A 20723-nucleotide genomic window follows, 5' to 3' on the forward strand; every position below is an offset into this window, starting at 1 on the left:
CTGACTTAAGAGCTGGGGCTAACATCTGAGTTAAGAGGAAATGTGGCCTTTGTCTTTCTAAGCTTCCGTTACCTCACCCGGTATACATTTTTCTGGTTTCATCCATTTATCTGCACATTTCAAAACTTCGTTTTTCTCCGTAGCTGAATAAAGTTCCGTGTGTATATATCAGTTCATGGGCAACAGGGATGTTTCCATTTCCTGGACACTGAGCCCAGAGTTGCTATGAACAGATGTGCGTGCAGGTGTCTCTAGGTGGATGCAGAGTCCCTGGGTGCACGCCCAGGGTGAGATAAGTTTTATTATGTAGCTTTTTTTTTTAATTCAGAGTTTCATTTTGCTTGTTTTTTTCTAGGTTAGGTATGTGTTCCATCATTTGCCAACTTTTTCAAGCATTGTTTTGGCTGTAGCTTACTGTGGCTCAAGTTTAGAACTCTCTCATTTGTTTGCACTCAAAATGTCCTTTGAGAGTTTGAGGTAGAATAGTCTACATCCAGGAAGTAGCTTGTGGAGAAAGGTTTATCTTTTCCTTTCAATGTGTGGTCGTTCACACTGGAGTTCTGTTTGTTTTTTCCAAGTCCCATCTATTTGAAGTTCTCACTTGTATTTGCTTTTGTGTCTATATTTTCCACAATAAACATTAGTGAAGTGTTTGCCATGCAAGCATAAGGATGTGAGTTTCCATCTCCAGCACCCATGCTGGGCACAGCAGTGTGCCGAGAATCCCAGCACTAGGGAGGCTGAGACATGAGTAAGATTCAGATTCAGTGAGAGAGCCTGTCTCAGACAGAGGAGGTGGGGAGTGATCGGAAGACAGCCAGGGCCGACCTCTGGCTTCTATAAACTCTTTCACACATACCGCGACAAGTGCACACTGTACACCACACATGCACACACAACACGAAAGCAAAACTATAGCGACAACATGGATGATATTGTGCTTTATGGCATTATGGAACTGTTATTTGACCATTGATCTGCTCCCTGTTGAATGACGTTCCAGGGTGTCGTTCCTTATCAGGTCGGGGTGGGCTATGAAGCTCTTTTCTTTTCTTTTCTTTTCTTTTCTTTTCTTTTTTTTTTTTTGGAAAGGTTTGTAATTATATTTATGTACAGAAAACTCAGCAGTACATTGAACCCAGTTTAGTGGCGAGTTCTTTGGCCTTTGCCTTTTCCAGCTTGGCAATTCGAGCCACACAGATTTAGGACCCAGGACGTTGCCTCCCCAGTGGCAGCAGATCTCATCATATCTGTCGTTGTAATTGGTCCTAATAGCTTCCACCAGCTTGGCCAGAGCACCCTTGTCTTCCGAGTTAACCTGTGTGAAGGCAACAGTGGTGCACGTCTTTCTATGGACCAGCCTGGCCTTTCCCTTGATGATGCAGTAGGGGACCCCCATCTTCTGACACAGGGCAGGCAGGAAGACCACCAGCTCAATGGGATCTACGTCGTGGGCAGTCACCACCAGCTGAGCCTTCTTGTTCTCTACCAAAGTGGTGACTGTATTAACGCCTTCTCGAAGGACAGGTGATCTCTTAGTTGGGACACCCCCTTTGCCAGCTGCTTTCTTCTCAGCACGGGTCAGCAGCCTTTGCTTCTTCTCCTACTTTGTCTCTGGCCTGTACTTGTGGGCAAGTTTAAGCATCTGGGTAGCTGTTTGCCGGTCCAGGGCCTGGGTGAACTGGTTAATGGCGGGAGGTACTTTCAGCCGCTTATCGAGGATGGCCCTCTGCCGCTGCAGCCTAATGTAGCGGAGCCATTTGACGAAGCGTATGAGATTTCTCTTGGGCTGGATGTCCTGCCCAATGCCAAAGTTCTTAGGCCTCTTCTCAAACAAAGGATTCACCACCTTCTTAGCCTCCTGCTTCTTCACGACGGCGGGGGCCGGAGCCACCTTCTTCCCCTTGGCCTTCTTTCCCTTGGGCATCTTGCCGGGCTGCAGGAGAGAGCTGTGAAGCTGTTTTCTGTCTGGACTCTGGCTGGGTCAGTAGAGTGAACGACAGCCTGTGAAGGAACGCTTGAGAACGTCCCTCCACCCTGGACCCACAACTGTCGCTATAACATTCAAGCTACAGTGAGCTACTGCGATCCAAACTGGGGTTGGGGTCAGATTTAAATGGGCGAACAGGGAAAAACAAAACAAAACAAAACAAAAAGTCAGTTGCCATAGCCGTATGGTCTTCTTATTACCCTTATAGTAATTAAGCCATATTTTTAATCAGTTGAAAAATTTAAATCCTACTTACTGTGTTATGGCAGCATATTACAGTAGTTGGCAGTGCAGCTTGTACTATATTTTATTTATTAATTTTTGCTATACGATTGTACTATGTAGCCCAAGCTGGCTTCAAACTCAGAATCCTCCTACCACAGCCCTTTTAATCAGAGATTACAGGTGTGTATTACTATGATGGCCACGTACAGGTGACTTTAAATGACCCCACTGCATGGTTTTCATTTCTCCAAATGTTCAGTACACAAATACAAAGGACAACCTGTATTTGGAATCGAAAAGAAATGAAAGTTATTTGCCTTCGTTTGTATCATGGGTGTGTGCAAGTTTCTTGTCGTTTGGACATGTTGCTGGAGAGATGACTCAGCAGTTCAGAGCACTGGCTGCATTTCCAGAAGACCCAGGTTCAATTCCCAACACCTACATGGGGACCCACAACTGTAGGGACATCTGATGCCCTCTTCTGGTCTACACAGGTACTGCACAATATGTAGGTTTACATGCAGGCAAAGCACCCATAGACATACAATAAAATTAAAAACATACTACAATTATTTGGATGTGTGTACAGTTCATGACAGTACCTGTGTGACATTTGGCTCCAAGGTGGCAGCCACTAGCTCTTTTGTACGAAGTTCCCAGCTCAATTCTTCACGGTGTCTCACTTAACCATTATCCTGTCATGTGTCAGAGACAAACCCAGGGTAACTACACACATGAAACTTCCATAGAGTGCACTCTGCGGAAGAGGAGATAGAGGTGGAGCAGGTCGGCACTCGATTTCTTGAGCCTGTTTGGAGGACCTCAGAAAGGCACTGCTCTCTTCCCCAGGCAGGCCATGTGGCTCTCTCTACCCACTAGCAGAGATGAATTACTCTGGGGCAAAGCACCTGCTTTCCTTGTCTGTTGTCATTTAAGGTGTAAATTGTTTGGGGAAGTGTGAAGTCATTAACACCTTACTTACAAAGAGTTCTCAAAATTAGAGAAACTGAGAAAAGGAACCGCTCAGGCTTTGGGGGTGGGGGTGGAGGATCCCTTAGAGTAGAAGGGGTGGGTTCAAGGGAGGTGTTTAGAAGAGAAACTCCATTGTGCCTTTTCAGTGTTGTAGGCATGGAGAAAGGTGTAGAGCTATCATTACTCCTCATAACCATAGCTATGTTTACTGATATTTTATAAACTTAGTTAAAACAATTTCATCTTCCCTTGCTTTTAATCTCTAGCCCACCAACAATTTATTGGCTGCTATTGTGAATTCTTTATATATTTTTAATTAAATCAAATGTTTTTTGAGGATTTCACTCATGAGTATTCCATTGACATCCTTTCTTCCCTCCCGCCTCCAACTATCCCAGCATCCCTGACTCCCTCTCAAATTCATGACTTCTTAATTATTATTGTTATACATAGATACATGTATGTAAATGTGTGTGTGTGTGTGTGTGTGTGTGTGTGTGTGTATCTCCTACTGATAAGACTAATGTCTTAGGCAGCTCTTAAGAGAAATAGAACAATTCCAGGTATGTATACATTTTGAAAGAAGGCTTGCTGTTAAAGAATTGGAAAAACTGAGAGATTTTAAATCTATAAGGTAGACCTCACACTGAGGTCCAGGAAGCGTTGATGTTGAAACTCCTGCCCAAAGGCTGTCTGCCTCTGAGTTCCTTCTTGCTTAAGGACCAGTCTTTATACACTGGGGGCTTGCAGCTCATTGACGGAAGCTTATTGACAGTATAGACGACAGTACAGATAACAGTATAGATGACAGTATAGACGACAGTACAGATGACCGTAGAGATGACAGTATAGATGACACTATAAGTGACACTATAGGTGACAATACAGATGACAGTACAGATGACACTATAGGTGACAGTACAGGTGACAGTATAGATGACAGTATAGATGATGACAGTATAGATGACAGTACAGACAGTATAGATGACCGTATAGATGACAGTACAGATGACAGTATAGATGACAGTACAGGTGACAGTATAGATGACCGTATAGATGACAGTATAGATGATGACAGTATAGATGACACTATAGGCGACAGTATAGATGACAGTATAGATGATGGCGGTATAGATGATGACAGTATAGATGACCGTATAGATGACAGTATAGATGGTGTTGAGCTTTATCCAAAGCCTACCAATTTATACGTTACTCTCACCCACGAGAGTCTCTCTCATAAGCTCAGTATGGTAGTGTATCTTTGTAATCTCAGCACTAGGGAAGCTGCAGCCTGCAGCTTCAAATCCAGTCAAGGTCACATGGCGAGGCCCTGTCTCTAAAGATCAAACCAATCCAAACCAAAAAGTCCCAAACAGTCAACTGGCCAGCCAAAATGGACATCAATCCCCAATACTGTCATAGATGTGTCTAAAGTAATAATACTTGATCAGATATCTGGGACCTGTGCCCTACCCAAACTGGCACATGAAATCAACCATCACAGCCAATACTCCAAGACTACCTCAACTGAATTTAGTAGTATGCATTCAAATAAAAACATCCCAGAGTTTTCCAGATGCTGCCTTACTCTTACCTACTACTTACTGTAAGTTCAGAACCGTGTATATGTAGCTCTGTTTAACTGAGAGTCCTTAACTTTCTGGTCACAGGACTTCCTTACACTCTAAAGATTATTGAGGATCCCAAGGCACTTCTATTTATAAAGATTGAATGTGTTCATCACACTGAATAATAAAGCTGATAAAGCTTTAAATAATCATTAATTCATGCAAAACAATGGCAAATTTGGTGACTATTTATATAAACAGTATTTTATGCTAACTATATTCCTCCAAAGGAAAGCAAAACAAGGAAAATAGCAAGGAGTGGCATTATTTTACACTCTTGGACAGTCGACGTGATGGACGTCAACCGGATACTCATGTTTCCCGACTCACTTTGTTTCTGTCTGATGTTTTGTCTGAAGAATTGTTATCAACAAGCTGCTTCTCTTCAGATACGCATTTGGCAGAGAAGTATTTGATTGGCCTTCTCAGAACAGGGTTCTCTCCAGCTGTGCTTTATACCGACGAATACCTATTGCTCATCTTGTCAGTAAAAATAATATTCCAAGAAAAAGCCTCTCGTTCAGCTCACGCGTCGAAGCCATATAGCAAGTCCCTGTGTACAAAACCAAGACAAAGCAAACCCCTCAAAACCCCAAACAGCCAACTGATCAACCAAAGCTAACAGCAATAGCAACACAAAAACCAAAGGCCCTGACACTTCACAGATATGTCCAGAATGAAGCCTGACCAAACATCTGGGTCCCAGAGTGCTTAGACTCCCGCTAACCATCTGACTTCCCCCAGCTGCTTTGCTTAGAGTGATCACCTGCTCCCCAGAGTGCTTAGACTCCCGCTAACCATCTGACTTCCCCCAGCTGCTTTGCTTAGAGTGATCACCTGCTCCCCAGATCCCTGGCTGAGCCCAGACTTACCCCCCCTCCCCAATTTGTGAGTTTTTTCAAAGAGAAGTTGGTTTCGACTTTGCAGGTCTTCACCACAGAGTCACTTCTGATCTGATACAGTTTTAACCTTTCAACTTAGTGTAAGGACACACCCTTTGGCTACAGGGATTTTTAATTTTTTTAAGGATTTATTACCTAATTGTGAAAGGCTCTACTTTGGGAAAGTGGTTTTTTTTTTTAAAATTAAATAATGGTTCTAAACAAAGACCCTTCATTTGTAAATCTTTTATGGCTGAATACATAACAGCTATTATGTTGCTATGTTGTTGTTTTCCATTTCAATATTAAAGTGTATAGCCTACGGCATATCTGTCTAAATTATCAGCTCTGTTATATTTATTGTCTTAGAGACTATTCATTGTTTTTCTAATTTGTGGGTAATTGGAAGATAAATAAATTCTATTTTATAAAGTAGTTATTTTAATTAAATTTCCTCTTGGGAAGAAAAATAAATTTTGTTTCTATTTGCAATAACTATGCAAGATAATTGTGGTGATTTGAATGAAAAGCACATAGGCTCAGGTGTTAGAACCCTTGGTGTCCAGATGGTGTGCTGTTAGGTGGATGTTAGGGAACCTTAGAGTTGTGCCCTTGCCAGAGGAAGCACATCTCTGGGCTCAGGCTGTGAGAGTTTACAGCCTCACCTGCTTCCAATGGTCTCTCTGCTTGTGTTTAATGATGTTGTATCTCAGCTTTCTGCTGCCACACCTTTCCTGCCATTCTGAATACCCCTTCCATAATCATAAACCAAAAGAAAATACTCCTTCTCTAAGTCGCCTTTGGTCATGGTGTCTGACCAAGCAGCAGAAATGTAGCGAATGTAATAACAACACACGCAGGTGGTGCGGGAAAAGGGACCCATGTCTTCTGCGCTGAGCACTGTCTACCCACACAGGGCATCTTTCTTTAAACCCTCTCTCTTTCCATTATATTTTAAATTAGTTTAAAAATTAAGAAATTAGTTTAAAAATTAAGTTTCCATATGTTTTCTTCATATAGTCTTAGTTTTAGTTAACCCTCTTCCCCACCCTACTTCTGTTTAACCCTCGCCCCTCCAGCATTCTCTCCCTCTACCTGTGTATTAGCGATGTTTCTGTAGCTGAGATAATACCATGACCCAAAGCAACTTAGGGAAGAAGGGATCCATGATGGAACAGCATTCCTGAAGAACAGATGCCAGAATGGATGAAAGCTTGGCACGGTGGCAGGCGCCAGAAGCTGGCCACTCACATTTTCATCCACCCGCAGGAAGCAGAGAGTGAGACCAGGAAGTGGGGTGGGACTATAAACACACAAAGAGCTCCCCTAGTGATAATTTCAGACACACAGGACTTAGAAAACTTACCACTACCATCTGTTTTTGGCAGCACTGGGGTTTGAATCCAGAGCCTTGGGCATGCCAGGTCACCATTGTGCCAACGAAGCTATCTATATCCCCAGCACCATTTTATATAAAGAATTACTTAAGGTTGAAGTTGTCATAGCAAAAAAAAAAAAAAAATGGAAACGTGCTTGAGTCAAGAGCTAAGAAATTATTCCAAAGGAAATAAATACAGGTTGAAAATCAAGCCAGGACAACCCCCAACTGTGTTGTTCAGTCGACACACAAGGCAAATCACATCTGTGAGCCACACATAGTGTAAACATGTAAATTATAAAATAAATATGTGAGTCAACATTTTCCTGGTACATATATTTAAAATACCAAAAGAAATAGATAAAATTAATTTAAAAATATATTTAACCCAATATATTCAGAATATTATCATTTTAAAACACAACCAGTGTAATAATTATTAGCCATTGAGTTCGTATTTTTTCTTACTAAGTCTCTGAAATCCCCTGTGTTTTTCAGGTCTGGAGCATGTCTCAAAGCATTTTCAGGTCTGGAGCATGTCTCAAAACAGACCAGCCAAATCTTACATGGTCCAAAGTCACATATGTCTGTTTCTGACCCAGATCTCAAGCTAGGAGTTCAGATGTCTTTGAGAACACCAAGAAACAGGTGGGGAAAAAATTCTCTGGGTGAGTTGGCAGCAAGATAAAAATCCTGACCAAATGTTAAAATTCATTGTGAAACAGTAAAGTCCACACCCACCAGGTAAAAAGCAAAACATGGAGAGAAAATAAATTAGAAGGCATGACTGATAAGAAAAGGTATACATGCTGGAATTCCATGTGCTAAGAGACTAAGGTATGTGACAGCAGCAGGCTCCATCAATGCCTCATTCCCAATGACCCTTGCTTGCCAGCATTTATGACCTTGTGTAATCCTTCTTGAGGATGGGCAAAACCTACTGTCTCTTCTCCAACGAACAGAACACAATGTGGGTGGTAGGATATCGCCTCCAAGATCAAGTTACAGAAAGGTTTTGGATTCCTTCTGTGGGGAGTGTTCTTTCATCTCTCCCTCCCTCATATTCTCCCTCTGCTCCCCCAGTTCCTCCTAGGGAAGCCAGTTACTATGCCTGATCAAGTGGAGGTCAGAAGGGTCAGTGGACATGACACAGAGGACTAAAGCAGCCAACAACCACCTAAGGGCATTTGAAAGAGACTCCTGCCTCACTTCCAGTAGCATTAGGATAAGAACTCAGCTTCAGCTAGTAGCTTGGCTGCCTCCTATGAAACCTGGACCCAGGGTCATCCAGGAAATGGCATCTGAAAGCCATTCACAGAAACCAAGAGGTAGTAAATGCTACTTTAAACCACTAAGTTTGGGGTAATTTTTTAGATAGCAATTGTGGTTTAAATGAAAATGCTTCCATAGGCTTATATGTTTGAATGCTTGGTATCTAGTTAATGGAACTGCTTGGGAAGGATTAGGAGGTGTTTGTGTTCTTATTGGAGGGGATATGTTATGGGGAGTGGGCTTTGAGGTTTCAAAAGCCCACACCAGGCCCAATCTCTTTCTCTGTCTCTGTCTCTCTCTCCCTCTATCTTTCCCCGCTGCCTGTAGATTAGGATGCTGTAGGAGTTCCTTCCACTCCTTCAGCCAATAGCCTTTAAGATATGGTGCTGTAGGAGTTCCTTCCGCTCCTTCAGCCAATAGCCTTTAAAATACCAGTTCACTTGGGCGTGGTCTCTTATACTATAAATGCAGCTGTAAAGCATGTGCACATCTCTCTCTTGCTTCTGGCTCTCACTTCAGGCTGCTAGACTCTGTTCTTGTTCCCCATTTGTGCAGAGGACTGTGATCTAGGACAGTGATCTGTAAGTCTCCCCTAAATAAATAACCCTTTATTATTCATAATTCTGAACTAGTGTGGGATTATTTTGTGACTTCTACCATCATCTGGTGCCCAAATGTGGGGAGCAGCCCACACTTTTTGGGATCAGTCTGCCAGCCACGCGGCACATTGGGCACTGACTCTCCTGCCCGCAGCTTTAGCTGGCCCTCAAATTCAGCAGGCTGCTGCTCAGTGCTCCCGGGCTTGTGACCCACACACCAGCCCACACACTGCCGCATGTGATCCCTGCAGCACACAGTCCACAACTCGCACTGACGTAGAACTTTGGGTTTCCTCTTTGTCCTGGGCCCCAACTCTTGGACGTGTTTGATCACCTTAATAACTGTTCTTAATTTGTTAAACAAAACATATTTTTCAGTATCTAAGTAAGCAACGCATGCTGTTCAGTGCTGCTAGCATCTCTTGGCCATGTGGCTGTAACGTTGACACCTGCTGGCCAATAACAACTATTACACCTACTTCAATTCATTGTAATTGCCTTATGAAAGATAAGATCTGAAAAATTACAAAAAAAATGACTGATAACATCCAGGAGTTCAATAATCATTTTGCTTATATTACGGAAGGTATTGTGTAATACTTATGCTATTTCCTTTCTATTATTTGATTCTAGAAATTAGCTTTGTTTTCAATATTATCTCAATTAAAAAAAATGGTTCAATATTATGGAGAGAAAATTATCTGAAAGAATTTGTGCTGTTGATACTAACTGTCAGAATCTGTTGAAAAGTTATGATATATCTAAGGATGAAACATTATCTCTACTGACCAAGCTGAAATCCTCAGTGACGACATTAGAACAGAACACTGGACAGGAGATTCAGACTTTACAAAAGGCAGTAGTAAAAAGACTTGAAAAGATTGAGGAATTTATTGAAATTGATGAGCAGGGACAGGAGGTACAAGGACAGGATTTAGCCTCATCGGTATGTGCCAGGCCCCTGGATGACTTACACAGAGTTTCAACTGCATATCCGGTAATTTCCTCAGAAAGACTATCTGGCACAAAGTACCCTAAAGTAATCAAAGAATATGCATGGAAATCAATACGTATAACCGATCTAAAAGAAATAAAAACAAGTAATAGTTTCTTATGGGCTCCATTCACCATTTATCAAGGAAATGGTAAAAACAAGGGCTTCAAGCACAAGGCAACTCCACATGATTTGCTTTAATTATTCTCAGAGGTCCTAGAAAATGGACCTTAGCTTCCTTGGAAATGTTATTGGAGAGAAGAGGCAAAATTTTTAGAACAACAGGGGAAAACAAAAGGATTTGAGACTTCCCAAGATCAAATTCTTGGCGAGGGTCATTACTCTGATCCTCAGGAATAGGCTCATCGTAGTGATGAGAACATGGCATTTAAATAACTTAGGAGTCTGTTGAACTGAGACACGATTTCTCCTGAAGACACTACACTTGGAGTTTGTCTTCTTGGCATAACTGGCCTTTGGGCAAAAAACTGCCCATGTCTCGACCATTGACAAAGTGCACGATGTCCAGACTGTACAAACAGGATACAAGAAAAAAAGACTGTCAACTCTTGCCAAGACAGGGTAAGACAGTTTTGAAAGCTTTCCTGCTTCTGGAAATGGTCTGTCAGTTACTCTTGGCCATAGCCAAAGTTGGTTGCTTCAACATTGCAAATGAGACTTTGGGTGATTGCTCAGGCAGCCAGTTGTCTCTGTCATCACCTGTACATTTTGGAAGTTGCTTGATTGCACTTCCTGACTACTCAAGTAATATTATCTCCCTTCTCAGGCCTTTGATGGGATTGAAGATTAGATAGTTGTAGTTACTGTCCTCGTATGATCTAGCCAAGTCATTTCCAATACAAGACTTAGACTCTATAGGATAGATTATTTATTAAAACATTTAGCACATGTTCCTTGCTTAGTATTGTTTATGCCGGTTGTAATTCTAATCTTATACTTGATATCTGTTCCTAGTGTATATAGTTATGTATTGGTTTGGAACTCTTTTATTTAAGCAAAGGGGGGAGGTGCTGTGGGAGTGCCTTCCATTCTTTCAGCCAATAACCTTTAAGATACCAGTCCACTTGGGCATGGTCTCTTATACTATAAATGCAGCTGTAAAACATGTGCTCTCTCTCTTACTTCCGGCTCTCGCTTCTGACTGCTAGACTCTGTTCTTGTTCCCCATTCATGCAGAGGACTGTTATCTAGGACAGTTATCTGTAAGTCTCCTCTAAATAAATAACCATTTATTATTCATAATTCTGAACTAGTGTGGAATTATTTTGTGACTTCTGCCATCATCAGGATATAAAACTCTCAACTACTGTTTCAGCACCATGGCTGTCTACTCCCCACCATGATGATCATGGACTAACCCTCTAACACTATATGCAAGCCCCCAATTAAATGTTTTCTCTTTTAAAAGTCAGCTGCTGGTGGTGTCTCTTTATAGCAATAGAGCTGTAACCAAGACAGAAAAAGAAAACTGCTACAGGATCTACGCATGAAGATGCAACCCTCTGAGTTAAAATGTGAGAAAGCTCTAAGGAATTTACACTTAGGCATGCACACACAAGCGCGCACACACACACCGCACAGGGCTGAAGGGATAGCTCAGATGACCAACTGCTTGAGTTCAGATTCCCAGTCCTCATATCAAAAAAGCCAAACATTAGTAGTGTTCATCTATAATGCTGGTACTGAGCAAAAGGAGCTAGGAAGATCACCGGGGCTTTCTAGCAAACAAGTCTAGCTCAGTTGGCAAGTTGTGGGTTCCGTGAGAGCCTTTGCCTCAAGAATAAGGCTGAGAGCAATCAAGGGAGACATCTGATGTGGCTGTTTGATCTCCAGATGTGCGCACACACATGTGCCTGTACCCCTCCCACAGAAACACACACACAAAGAAACCCCTACAAAATAACAACACGTGCGAGGCCGATAAAGATTCGTGAATGTGTGACTCTGCATTTTTCTGCTCTCTTTTTTCCCCCTCTGACACACTAAGGGGGACCTTTGTCTTCCCTCACTTTCTCTTACTTGCAGAGTCAGGAGAATATATATGAGCCAAGGTCCTAAATGCACAGCAAAGGCAAAGACCTGGGCTTGAGGAAAGGTTTGTTATTTCTCATGGGGAAACTTCAAAACAGCCTGAGAAGCATTGCAAATGGTGGGGAGTCACCTCTAAGGGGGCTGGTTTACAAGAATCAGAATGCCTTTTAATGAAAATTTTGTGGCTAGGTTATATTTCTTTGAATTCAACTTTATACAGAGACCGCACTATATGGGAAATTGAGTTTATTGGAGTGATATATACATACATATAGCACACCAATACTTATAATTTAAATTTGCAAATATTTAAGTAAATTATAAAGTCTTGTAAAGGAGCAGCAAAGGGCTTTCTAGTCTCTTTCTGGATTGGAAATCTCACTATCAAGCCTGGAATAAAAATACAATCCTGCAGGAACGATTTCATTAAAACCACTTTGAGACAGTGCATGGCAGCTAGAAGATGGGACATAGTTCACAGTGACAGATGACAAGGAGAGGTAGCCCCAGTGGTGTGACACACACGACCCCAAGAGAGAAGAAAACGTTAGCTCTCTTGGGCGGCTGAGCGGCTTTTCTGCGCAGGCGTGTAAGGGACCTGGAGGCACCCTGAAAGCTCAACGGGGTATGGGAATGTAGAGCGAAGTCACGCTGCCTGTCTGACTGGTGACCCCAGAACCGGGAAGGCTATGAGATGCTTGGGCGCTCTGAAGACCCTAACAGGTCAGTTCCGGATCGGGGAAACAGGAGCTCTAGGGTACTGTCCGAGAGCATAAACGGGCAAAAACAAGACATCTTTGTGGAGAGGGATTTGACCTTATCAGTCTCTGAGGGAGAGCAATTCTTTATGCATCTGCTCCACATTTCCTGGAGTCTCTCACCCTTTTCCCATGCAAAGCTGCAGGGGTGTTTAGTTTTCTCTAGAGTAACTATTGTCTAAACCCCTCTCTGGTGCCCAGTGTTGTGCTAGAAGCCATGGGATCTGCACACTCTGCAGTGTGTGTCCTGATCGTTGGTTCTTCAGGTCTGGTCAAGGAGAGATGGCATGTCTGGTGAGCATGGAGAGCAGTCATGACAATCTTCGGCTCAGAAGATATTTTGTTTTTGTTTTTGTCTTTTGAGAAAGGGTTTCTCTGCCGCTTTGGAGCCTGTCCTGGAACTAGCTCTTGTAGACCAGGGTGGCCTCGACCTCATAGATGTCCGCCTGCCTCTGCCTCCCAAGTGCTGGAATTAAAGGCGTGTGCCACTACCACCTGGCTGGCTCAGAAGCTTTTTCTAACTGACTATCAAAGATTAAAGCTGAGTAATCCATGGATTTTTTTCTATATCTACCTTTTCTTTTCTTTCTTTTCTTTTTCTTTTCTTTTTTTTTTTTTTGAGATCTTGTGTTGCCCAGGCTGTCCTCTAACTCATATTCCTTCTGCATCATTAATGCACCCGACATGACTCTGGCAGGCCTTGCCCTTCTCTCCCATTCCCTCTGTCTTGCTAAAACCATTAGATTGCATTCCTAAAGCTAACCAGCAAGGTCTATACCCTTATTTGTTCACTTCCTCCTCCTGAAGTTGACGACCAAGGTCCAGCTGTCAAAGTATTGAAGTTGAGCAATCAAAAGCTCCCCCTTGACTTACCTAATTAACATGCCCAATTAAAATGAAACACCTCATCCATAGGGTCCCCCATTTTCCCTTTATAAACTGCCATTTGCCTATGGGCCACGTCTGTCTCCTCTCCATTCCCTTCCCCTTCTCCCTCTTCCTTATCTCCTGTCTTTGTCCCTTACCCTACCTACCCTCTGCCCTCTGGGGCAAGTCTCCCTTGTGCTGAGAACTTGGTCTCGGGTGTCCTGAGCCCAGCTTACTCAGCTGTTCTTTAAACATGTTATCTTTGAGAACTTTGTTCATGCCAACCTCTGTCTGTGCTGGGTCCAGGACAGAAAATAAATTTACCCAAAGTCAGTATTCAGTCAGGTGTGGTGAAGTGGGCCTGTAATCCCAGCCCTTAGGAGGCTGAGGCAGGAGGATCTCAGGTTTGAGGTAAGCCTGGGCTACAGAACAAGACCCTGTAAGAAAGAGGGATGGGGAAAGAGAGGGAGGAAGGAAGAGAGGAAGGAAAGAGAGAGAAATCCATTAATCAAATACAGAGGAAGTTGATACATACTTAATCAAACCAGCTTGGTGCCGGTAATGGAGGAGAACAACTTAGAGCCTGAGGCTATGTGAGCAACCAGGCGTGAGAGTCTGGCTAATACATCCCATAGTCTCTCCTCCTCTACCTGAGTACTCTTTGCCTCCTACAGAGTCGCTAAAGTCACAAAATCATAGGCTCAGATAGCATCATTAGTCTCCTAAAATTCCCTTTCCCTGTCTGTGCTAAGATGGAGAAGCAGCATGTCAGGCTTTGGGTCCCATGAGCTCCAGTTACAGATCTGCACGGTCCTTTTCCAATCTCTGTGGTGGCACTGGGCAAGCCTTTGACCTCTCTGGACTCACCTTCTCAACTGTAAAATGGACATAAGGAGCGCAGCCAGCATGTGAGACAGAATGCCCAAGCAATAAATGCTTGCTACTTTTAGTTACAGCTCAGGCTGTTATTGTCTGGGAATAATACGGAATCCTGAGTGCAGGAAAATGGAGTCGTTTGTCTGGCATTTAGATTCACATTTGTTTGTTTGTTTGTTTGTTTGTTTGTTTTTACATTGAAATTATGAAAATATTCTTGATAGAAGAAAAAAGTAATGAAAATATGTTTACAAAAGAGAAAGACTGGGCCTTTGGGGCTTGTGTAGATGGGGCATTTGATGGCAGAGTTTCCAGCACATTAGCTGTCTGTTTTGGCAACAGCCAAGGGAGTGGGGGCTTTTAAGTATCCTGTGTTTCTGGAAAGCCAGAGTCAGGCTTTCTGTTCCAGGAAGAGTGACGTTAGATGGCTCATTACATCCAGTAAATCTATTATCCTCTGTGTCCAAGCTCTCTGGAGATGCTGGGCCACCAGTCCCATCGAGTTCTTGGCTCCCAGCTAGCTGCCTCTGACACTTCAGTTTAATCCAGAAGGCAGGCTGTGGGCAATGAATCTGCAGGATTTTGTTGAGCCCTTCAGCAGAGGGCTGTGTGTGTATGCAAGTGACCCATCCAACCGAACAGTCCAGGGAGTCCAGCACCCTCAAGTTGGAGGCTCAGAGGCGCAAATGGAGCAGTGTTTCCGCATCCTAACCTTGCAGGCGCCCTCCAGCTTTACAGCAAGGTCTGAGTGTCAGCTTGTTTGCCTTGTTTTCTGCATTGGACCCTTAAGTGTCATAGGCATCACTGCAGCGTTGCAGGCATCCGTGCATTCTTTCCCCTATCCTTTATCACATTTATTCATTCGTGTGTGTGTGTGTGTACGCGCGTGTGCATGCGTGCAAGCGCCCACCCCTGCATGCTTGTAGAGGTTAGAGACAACTGGTGGGAGCGATTCTCTCCACCATGATGGTTGCAGGGATTGGGTTCGCTTCAGAAAGCTTAGCAGCAAGTGCCTTGACTCTGACCAGCTGTGCCATCTTACCAGCTTTCTCCCCTCTTCCTTTACCCTCACCAGCTGTGCCACCTTCCTGACTTTCTCCCCCTCTTCACATAAGAAAATGGAATGAGTTTCAGAGAGGCTAAGTTCAAGGCCAGTACACTGTATGTTTACATTTACATTTTTCATCTTGCGTGTCTGTTCGTATGCAGGTGTACACATACCTGCACATAGGAGCTCAGAGGAAAATCTGAGGTAGTTGGGTTTCTTCTCCCACTGTGTGGGCTCCAGGGTTTAAACCCAGGTCATCAGACTTGGCAGCAAGTGCCCTTATCACCGAATCATCTCTCTGGCCCATGGCCAGTGAGGTGACCAGTATTTAAAATAGCACTTCTCAACTTTGGAATCCTTGACAGTCTAGGCCAATAGTTGTGGGGGGGAGCATGGTAGGATGCTAAACAACCTCTACCTTTATGCCTCTCCCTCCAGTTCATATAACCCCCCAATGCCTCCTATGGGGGACAAAAATGATCTTAGGTACAGAAATATTTTTTAAATCTCACCTTTCTGACTCCAAAACCCTGATCATCCACAATTGTGTTGTTGTTCACATACACCATATGATTTCTTTATTTAAAACATAAATGCAGAGGTGTGGTGGGCGGGGCCAAGTGTGGCAGGTGAAGCTCAGTACAGAGTGTGTGGTCAGCACCCACCCCACTCAGATTAACATAAGAAAGAAATGCAAGCAAGCTTTCTCCTTTAAAAAACAAAGTTGTATGGTATTATTGGAAATTGGCCTGAACCCAATGATAAAGCCTGTCTGCTTCGTCTGCCATTATATTGTCTCCCTCTTTTGATTTTGTTTCTAATCTTTTAGGGTCTCTAGGGACCCATTCACTCTCACACCTAATGATCCCTGTTTTCCTGGTCTCCCTAAACCAGGAGGCTGTCTCCTGGGCTGACGAGGCCAAGGTCCCCGAGATGCCGCCGTGTCTATCTTGGCATATTTGCTGACAGTGCCGACTCCATTTTTCCAAGATGCACACTGTTTACAGATGCGGTGTTTCTCCTGGATGCAAAGACAGCTGTAGACTTATTTTCTCGCTTATTACTAATGTATGAGTAAGTACTTTAAAATGTATAACTACTCCGATTTCCATTCCACCGGGGAGAGAGAACTGACAGACTCATGGCCAAGTCACAGACAGCATTAAAAAGTCAAGCTGCTCAGAAAAACCAGAACAAACGATCTGCATTGACTCATATGACAGCAAGTACCGGGTACCTGGGGTATCACCAGTCCCAACAGAGGGGCCTGGGAGTGAAAATATGCACTGGGTTCCAAACTCACCAGTTCCTAAATCAACACATTTAATTAAAATGATATTTGGGGTATATTTTATTATGTAAAATATGTTATTAAATATTTATTTATCTGTTTGTTTGTTTATTAATTTTGAGACAGAGTCTTGCCGTGTAGCCTTGGCTGGCCTGGAACTAACCATGTAAGTCCTAGAGCTCTGCCTGCTTCTGCCTCCTGAGTGCTGGAATTAAAGGCACGCACTTCTGTGACCAGCATGTTATTTTAATTTTAATCAGGGCCAGTGAGATGGTTCAGTGGATAAAGAGGCTTGCAAACAAGCCTGATAACCTGAATTTGATCTCTACATGGTAGAAGGAGAGACTGGACGATTGCATATTGTAGGTCCATGCATGTACCTGGCTTGGCCCACATATGTCCCTACCACAAGTTAAATATATTAAATTTAGAATTGAAAACAGAAATATAGTAACTATATAGATTATTATGTTCTTATTTGATTGGTATTTCACTGACTTACTGTGCTGTCCCTTACTGTGACAAGATATTTGAGGCTGGGGACTTCATAAAGAAAAGGGGTTTCTTTAGCTCACAGTCTCTGGCTTCATTGACTGACGGCTGATAGCATCATAGTGGGATCACAAGTAAAAGGGAGCTAGAAAGAGGGCCTGGGAATTAACAAGGGTCCATAAGAGCTTATCTATCTCTTCAGTGGGTGTACCCCAATGATGAAGAATCTTCCAAGAACATCCCTTTGTAAATCTCCACCCCTTTTAACATTGGCTCACTGGAGACTAAGCTTCCACTGCATGAGTCTTCGGGCTCACACACATCCAAAACATCACACATGTCTTAGGCATTCTTCTGGCATTCTCCTCAGCTCCCTGAGTTACACATTTCCAACAAGACATTGCTGCATTTCCTTGGAAGAAGCCCTGAGAATCCCTCTGTGAGCACATTGCCAGGTCCTTAAAGACCTTGAAAACCTTCCTGTTCAGCCTGCTTTTAAGAAGGCAAGAGCAAATGTTGCTACTAAAGAGGCTTGTGTGTAGACAAACACCAAGTTACAGAGACCATGTGCAGACCTCTGCATGCTGCCCTTAAAAAGGTTTCCTTGTACAGCTGCTGTCTGCCAGCATCTGGGAACCCAGGGGCAGGGAGGCAAACGCTGAGAGAGCAGTCCTAAGTGCTTACGTAAACGACATGCTTTCTGCTGACCGTATGCCTCCCTTCCGCATCTACTGTTTCAACACCAGGCTTTTTGTTTGTTTGTTGTTTGTCTTCCAGTTCCAGACCCTAGCATCAGCTATAGAAACTTTTGTCTTGGTTCATAACGACTTTGAGTATGGAGGGGCATGTTCCCAATTATGAGCAATGAAGCATGACCATAACTTGGTCTATAGCTTCAGAACAAGTCTTTGGCTGGTAGGATGTGATTCAAAGGGTTTTTTTTTTGTTTGTTTTTGTTTTGTTTTATTTTTTTCTCCCTCTGGATGATTACTATGGTAACTGCTGTATCTGTGCCACTTCCAGACTGAAGAGAAAGTCCCTTGGGTGAAGTGGGCAGAGCAGAAAGACAGACTTGGGTCTTTGATGGCATATTTGAGCTCTGATGTAAGACAGCATTAATGCCATGACAGTGACATGCTCCACACTATGTGTGTGTGATAGTTTAAATGTAATTGGCCCCCATAATTTCAGGGAGTGGCTATTAGGAGGTGTGACTTTGTTTGTTGGAGTGGGTCTGTCACTGTGGAGTGGGCTTTGAGGTGTCCTATGCTCAGGATACTGCCCAGTGTCTCAGTTGACTTCCTGCTGCCTTCTGGTCAAGATGTAAACAGCACCATGTCTTCCTGCATGCTGCCATGTTTCCCGTTATGATGATAATGGACTGAATCTCAGAAACTGAAAGCAAGTCACCTCAATTAAATGTTTTCTTTATAAGAATTGCCATGGTCAAACAGCAATAGAAACTTTAATTAGGACAGTGTGTTAATTTAAGCTGTCATCTAAGTGCTTTTAAATAAAAATTCTCTTTTTGCAGACCAACTATCCTTGCAGAAAATGGGAAAATAGTTATACTACTTGCCAAATTAATTTAGTTAAGAGTTTTTTATTTGTTTGTTTGTCTGTTTTTTAATTTTTAAGACAGGATTTCTCTGTAGCTTTGGAACCTGTCCTGGAACCAGCTCTTGTAGACCAGGCTGGCCTTGAACTCACAGAGATCCACCTGCCACTGCCTCCCGAGTGCTGGGATTAAAGGCGTGCGCCACCACCACACAGCTAGTTAATAGTTTTGAGGAAAATGTATTTATGCCTTTTTTTCACGAAACCATTTTTGGACTGCCTTTCACAGAAAGGAAGCACATTCAAACAGAATTTGTAATTTCAAAGGAAATATAAAATCAGCACCCGAGTAAATGTAACAGGAAGCACGTCAAGCCACATGAGAAGCTGCGATAGTGTCTTACACAAATGCTATTCTGAGCTCACATTCTTCAGGATACAGCCCTTGGCAGAGTCACTTTCATGTCCCATTGTCCAGAATTGGGCAGTCACCACCAAAGAAAACCACCCACGAGTACAGAGTGAGGCACTACAAGCAACCAGAATGTAGTCTGAAAGGTCTGGGTCTTTTGTAGAGGCCCCAATCTCATGCTCATCAAAGTAATGGCTGCTTATGATTTGGGGGTGTTGTGGTTGAAGGTATTGGACACGGCTGGGCAGTCCAGAGGAGCATGGTAAACCATCTTGACCTGAATGGACTTCATAAGGCTTCCCTTCACTCTTAGCTGGGGGGTGTGTAAGCATCAAAGATCAGCGATGGGGTAAACAAGCAGGTTTTTGTGCATCCAGTAGCTCCCTGTATGATTAGATATGTCACCATGTGGTGTGGGAGAGGACAGGATAGGCCACAGGCTGCCACGCCGCCACACTACACCAATGGCACCAGGCTCCAGGAAAACAATTTCAGCTCCGTAGACACATTGTGTCTTCTAAATCAGCAACTTCATTCTCAGAATTTCTCTAAGAGGAACGAGTAGGAAGATTATTAAAGGCGAGATCCATTAAATCTCCTTAGCTGATGGCACTGCACTTTCAAACCCATCAGTAACTGTGAGTTAACTACTGTGAACTCCATTTTAACAATGAAGAAGCAGGGCCTGGGGAGGTAGATCAACAGTTAAGAGAACTGCCTGCTCTTCCAGAGGACCTGGGTTTGATTCCCAGCCCCCGCGTGGCTGCTCACAGCCATCTGTGACTCCAGTTCCTGAGGATCCAATGCCCCTTTTCTGACCTCTGCAGGCACCAGGCATGTCAGTGGTGCCCACATAAGCATGCAGACATGAAGACAAAACACTCATGCACTCAAAAGAAAATAATAGGAAAAAACCCTTTTTAATGAAGAAGCAAAAATTTGAAGCTGTTTGCTTAAGAAGAGCTGCCGAGTAGAAGAGGCAGTGTTCCAATCTCATTCTTTGCTTTGAAAGTGTAGTTATTTCTGGGGCAACACAAGTTTATGGAGACCATGCTTACTTTTGTACTTTTCACAATGACCACCCTGACAAAGTCACTATTTTTATGTTGATAATCATGGGACAGCAGTTTGGAAAACATACATAATATAAAATTAAACAGACGTACTTATATATACTTATCCTAAAATTACAGCTACATGGAAAAATACTAGAAGGAAACACTGAATAATGGAACAGATTTTTAGTAGGTAACATTTTATAAGCAATTTTATTCTACTTAACTCTGATTATTTATTGTTTTGCTGTTATTTAAGGGATATTTTTTCCAGCAAGAAAAATATGTATGTGGTGGTGCTGGGAATTGAACTAGGGTCTTGTGCATGGCAGGCAAGCATCTTTTCATTAATTATGATCCCCAGGTCCTTTTT

General features: G+C 43.1%; 1 pseudogene; it reads right to left on the bottom strand.

The window, feature by feature from the left end:
- Positions 1-694: 694 nt before the first annotated feature.
- Positions 695-1931, bottom strand: LOC148121944 (large ribosomal subunit protein eL8 pseudogene; annotated as a pseudogene).
- Between the last annotated feature and the right edge of the window lie 18792 nt (positions 1932-20723).

Source organism: Myodes glareolus, chromosome 6, assembly GCF_982192425.1.
Source record: "Myodes glareolus chromosome 6, mMyoGla1.1, whole genome shotgun sequence".
Lineage (NCBI taxonomy): Eukaryota > Metazoa > Chordata > Mammalia > Rodentia > Cricetidae > Myodes > Myodes glareolus.